Here is a 5,550-nt window from a genome sequence, read left to right as displayed (position 1 = left end):
CCCGCCCTGCCCCGTCCCGCCTCGTCCCGCCTCGCCCCGCGCCGCCCGGCTCTCACACGGTTACTTGCGTGACTGACCCGGGCCGGGAGGGCTGGAGGACCGCACGGGAGGAGGGAGCGAGAGCGCGGGCCCGCCCACTTCACGCCGCCAGCCTCTCCTCCTCATTGGCCACAGGACGGCGTCCATCACCCCCGGGTGGCTCTCGGATTGGCGGAAAGCGCACTTCTAGAACGAGGAGGGCAGAGTGACTCCGCGGGTCTCCCGCGGCTCTTTTTCTCCTCCCCTGCTCAACGTCCACCCACCTCTCCCCACCCCCATCACTTCCCCCGCCCGGTGCGCGACAGTGTCCTTAGAAGACTCATTGGGCCAGGGGCGAAGCCAGCCACCTAGCGAGCCCCACCGCCATTGGTTTAACGTCACGCCCGTCAAGGCGCGCCCTGCCACCGGGCATCCTCGCTGCGCTCCCGCCCCGCCGCCTCCTCCCTCGCGGCTCTCCCCGGCCCCCTACCCCGCCGCCCCGCCGCTTCTTCCCGGTCCAGCTGGGCGGGGACTGCCCTAGGACTCTTTAAAGTCTGTGAGTCACTGCACAACCCATCAATCCAATTAAATGTCTTGAGCGAGCCGAGCGGGCGGTGCTCCCAGCCGCCGGCCGCCCCTGCTCTCGGCGCCCCGCTATCCATGGCTGGCTGGCTGTACTCCTCCCGGTGCGCCCTCCTCCCGCATCTCGCCAGCCGCGGCAACTTCCCCTCAGCCAGCCTCTGCCCCCAGGCCGCCGCGGCATGGGCTAGACCCCGAGCCGCTTCTTGCCGTCTCCCGTCCAGCCCGCGCGCGGTCTCGCCCATTTAGCTCTCCTCGCCGGTCCCCCGACAGTCGGTCCATCACCCGGCCGGCTCTTCTCCGCGGGGCAGCGGTGGAGTACCAGCGGGATCGGTAGGAACGGGCGCCCCCACCCCGCTCCTCCGCGCTCCCACTCGTCGGGTTCTCGGTCCCGCAACGAGGGACGCGCCGACAGACGCTCGCTCCCCGCGGCCGTACGACCCGCCTGGGAGCTGGACTCGGCACCCACTTCTTCGCGGAAGGTGAGTACGGCGCCGGGTTTTGGGTGGGGTGGTCTTAAAAATGTGGTTGCCAGGCCACTTTGGGAAGGGGCAAGGGATCAGGTTGAGGCTGAGATTCCCGGTCCGGCGTGGATTTGAGAAGGCGACTCCCTTCTTCCCCCGCCCTTGACGCCCTCCTTCTCCTGTCTTGCTGTACATGTAGGTGTTGCCAGACTTCCACCAGCGGGGCATTATGCCGCTTGTAAAATAATTGGTGCTGGCATGCTTTCTGTCTTTTGAATGCCTAAGTGAGTAGTAATAGTCAGCGATGTGATCTGATAGACTGAGTGCCCTGCAAAAAGTGTAAAATGGCTAATGGGCACATTTTCCTCCAAATCAAAGTTAACTTTCATTCAGTGAAGGTAAAGCAAAAGGTGTTTCTAATTTGACTACATGGTGGTAGAGGAGGAGAGGACTGGTTGCCTAGTGTCATTGTTTAGCGTTTTTATTTTGGAGCAGTTTTTATGGATTTTCTTAAGAAAAAAATGTGAATTCAGTATTAAAGATTATGAAATCTGAACCTGTTGGAAGAGAGCAAGGTAAGATGGGAATCCAGCATGATATGTCCACTTTGGTTTTCCTCTGCTCTAGGGAGGCATTACAACATAGAATTTTGTCTTTCTTAGCCACTGGACTCAGTGCAGAGCCCTATGGATAGAAGAGCAGTTTAGATTTTGTTTCTTTTGCTATACCTTTTGTATTCTAGACTATCCTTTAAACAATGTTACTCTACAGAATTTCGTTAATTTCAAATTTGATTTCTCCATCTTAAGTGCCTCCAAACTACAAATACCCACGCCTATCTATCTGCTTCATGAGTATCTTTCCTATGGATCTTTGATATTTGTTTTGAGGTAAAAGAATGATAAATGGTTTCTCCGAACTGGATTCTGAGGTTGCTGTTTAGACTTCAGTAGTTTTAAGTTGGTATTGCCCTCTTTAAATCGAGTTCTACACTAGTTGTCCACAAGATTTAAATTAGGCCAAACCAAGCATGTTTTGAAATATTAAAGTTCGGCATTGGCCTTTCAGTAGTTCATTTTCGACTTCTCTTGCAGACTAACCAGAATAAGTTGTTACTAAATTTAATTTTAAAGAATAGACTGTTCCTGTGCTGAAATCTGCCAAGTTGCTACAGAAAGATTTCTTTTTAAAGAGCAGAGATGTGGTTATGATCAGTCCAAAGTGGTGAAGTTGAGAAGTGACTTACATGTAAAATGCTGTTTTAAAGAAATGCTTGTCACCAGCTCCCAGGCCCTTCAGTGCGTTTCAGGAAGACTTACACAAAGCCTTCTTGAATTGTTTAATAAACTTACCATGTGACTTTTTAAAATAAGGGTGAAGCCACATAGCACAGAGGACCCTGCTGTCTGAATTTGAATTTTGCCACTATCTCACTGGCTCTGCGACCTTGGACACATTTCAAACAATCTGGACTGTAGTAGTTTTTCTCCAGTTGTTTCCCCAGAAAGACTTCTCTTTAAAAGTTTTTTTTTTATTCTAAGGATTAATAAGATACTTACCATAGACTACATCATCGTTGGAAGATAGGTGTCTGTGTAGTATTTAAGAGTGAAGCCCCAGGGGCTGGGGAGATTGCTCAGTTGGTAGTTCATTTTCTGAATTCAGAGTCTCAGCACCCACAAAAATGTGGCAGCCTTCCTGTAATCCCTGTACTGGGAGGTGGAGACTGGGACTCTTGGGGCAAACCAGCTAGTTAGACTAAACTAAATTGGCAAGCTCTGTCTTCAAGCAAGAGACCCTAGCTTAGTAAAAGATGGAGAAAGAATGAGGCAGATACTTGATGTCAACCTTTGACCTCCACACACTTGTGCATCTGCACAGACACATGAACATACATAAACACAAGACACGGCTGGGGGAGGAGAGCACGGGGTGGGGGGTGTAGGGCTCAGAAACAAGGCTCTAGTGCTCAGCAGGAACCTATCTTCCAGAGAGGCTGAGGCAGGAGGATTACCTGAGCCTAGGATGCAGACCATAGTGGAACTTCTTCTCAGACAAACAAATCAGCAGACAAAGAAACTAAAACCAAAACCAAATGAAAAGAGAGGGTTCTGGAATTGGGTCCTGCATGTTCAAGCCTCAGTATTTCCTTTTGCTGTCTCTGTGCCCTTGGCCAGGTTGACTTTGGATATTTCACTTGTGAAATGCTAACAGTAGCAGTACCCATTCCTTACTGTTAGGAGGACTGAATGAATGAATACGTGCAGAGATCTTGGTGCATCATCTAAACATGTTTACCTCTGTTACGCTCCTTGTGTACAGGTGACTTTTAAAAAAGAAGTGTGTTTGGGAGTCCAGCCTAGGACCTTGCCTATGTGAAAGCAAGTGCTCCCCCACTGATTTGCTCTCTTAGCCTCAGTGGCACAATTTTTACAAAGAATCATTGCTGTTTAGCAGACTTTTATCATACCTGATGTTTGAACTAGAGTTTACATGAAATGTTGAAGAAATTCAGATATTAGAAGTCCGGTATGGTGGCACATTTCTGCAAGCCAGTACTCCAGAGGCAGAGAAAGCTACAAGTTTGAGGCCATCTTGGTCTACACATAAAGTTCTGTGCCAGCCAAGACTTCATAACAAGACCTTGTCTCAAAATCCCTTCAAAAAGGCTAGAGAGGGAACTCAGTTAATAAATCACTTGCCTTATAAGCATGAGGTCCTGAATTAGATCCCCAGACCCCGAAAATCTGGTGGGGTCTGGTGGTGTAAGCAGAAGCAGCAACAGGCTTGCTGCTCATGACCAGCTAGCTTAGCCTACTTAACAAGTTCCAGCCTAGTAAGAAGACTGTCTCAAAAACAAAGTACGTAGGTTGTCCTCTGACTTCCACTTGTATGTACTTACGTGTGCATGCTCACCTGCACATGCCTGTACCTGCACACAGGAACATGCATACACATACACAGAAGTGAAGGAAGGAAGCTCAGTTATTGGGCAAGACATACTATAATATCCCTGTAACCCTGGCACTCAGGAAGCCAAGGCAAAATAATCAGAAATTAAGGCTAACAGGGATTATACAGTGAGACATTGTTTTGAAAAATGGTTTTTAGCTTATTGGATGAGTTGAGTGTCTTTCACTTTTTTTTTTCTCTTTTTGAGATAGGCTCTCAATCTAGTCCAGGCTAGCTTCAAACCTGTTTAAGCCTCCAGAGTGCTAGGAGTACAAGTTCAAGGCACCATTGTTTGCATTCTTTTATTTAAATTTGCATAGTAGCCTATATCCACCTTCATTATAAAACTGTTATAGAAATCACATGGTTGTTGTTGTCTGTGGTTTTTGCCTGTAAAACTAACAGTAGCGTTTCATTTCTGAGTTCATTGCTGGTGCCTAGCAAAGTACCTGGCATATAAAAAGTGAATAACCATGTGGAATTAATTGAACAGTGTTTTATTTTTCCAACTTGTTTATGAATAGTTGAATGTACATTTTAAGTGTGATACTGTAGAGAATATTGTTTCTTGTTGAACTGAATTTTTACTTTGGTGTGGTGGCTCACACCTTTAATACTATTTGGCACTCAGGAAAATGAAAGAATTTTTACTTATTTTAGTGCTTAAAGAGTAAATGAAGGGAAAGGATTGACATGTGAAGCAAGCTTGTTCCTAATTTGAACTAAAAATTTTTTTTAAAAAATTAATAATAAAAAGAGTAAATGAAATTTTAATTTATTTTTATTAACAGATTTTAATTCTGAAGATTAAATTGAAATCATCTGAAAAAGCATGCCTAATATCTTCCTTTGTTACATGACATGTCCAGGTTTTAGTCATAATCTTTTCTGACTTGTAAGCTTTCTGTCATTAAGTTGAATGCTATTATTCATTGATGTTAACCATACAAATTAGATTTTGAAAGTCTCAAATGGTGACAGGATGTAATTCTCTGCTTTAGAATTAATAAAGAGAATGTATGAGTCTAACATTGAAAGGTAAAATGGCATCACTTCCTCAAGGACTGAAGCTTTGCTACTTTTCCATGCAGGAAGAGAACTCTTTCTCTTGAGCAGTCTTAATCATAATTAGCTGCTGAAGAGGTTGCTGTAATAGTGTGATAGAAATTATCATGGAGGTATTCGAAGTCAGTAAATGAAACAATCTTCAAACTTTCCCACATTTTAATAGGCATTACACAATTGGGAAATACGGTTTTTGTTTTTTGTTTTTTGTTTTTTGTTTTTTGTTTTTTTAAAATGAGCAAATTTGATGGGGCCTACTAGCTGCATTGTTTATAGAATCCTTTTGTTTTACTTGCCAGTAAAACATAGTTTGGTTACTGTGCCCTCTGAAGTTATTAAAAGAAAGATCTTCAGCCTGGCATTGGTGGCTCACGCCTTTAATCCCAGCTCTCAGGAGGCAGAGGCAGGCGGATCTCTACGAGTTCAAGGCCAGCCTGGTCTATAGATCGAGTTCCAGGACAGCCTCCAAAGC

General features: G+C 45.7%; 1 protein-coding gene across 2 annotated transcripts in view; it reads left to right on the top strand.

Annotated features, from left to right (window-relative positions):
- Positions 1 to 586: 586 nt before the first annotated feature.
- The window catches only part of Sertad2 (SERTA domain containing 2), a 113,395-nt gene continuing 108,431 nt past the window's right edge, over positions 587 to 5,550 (top strand). For both annotated transcript variants that reach the window (XM_027388063.2, XM_027388061.2), the window contains exon 1: positions 587 to 1,079. The gene's annotated coding sequence lies outside the window, so the exon portion shown is untranslated. The remainder of the gene's footprint in view (positions 1,080 to 5,550) is intronic.

Source organism: Cricetulus griseus (genome assembly GCF_003668045.3).
Source record: "Cricetulus griseus strain 17A/GY chromosome 1 unlocalized genomic scaffold, alternate assembly CriGri-PICRH-1.0 chr1_1, whole genome shotgun sequence".
Lineage (NCBI taxonomy): Eukaryota > Metazoa > Chordata > Mammalia > Rodentia > Cricetidae > Cricetulus > Cricetulus griseus.
This window is presented reverse-complemented; position numbering and strand designations above follow the sequence as displayed.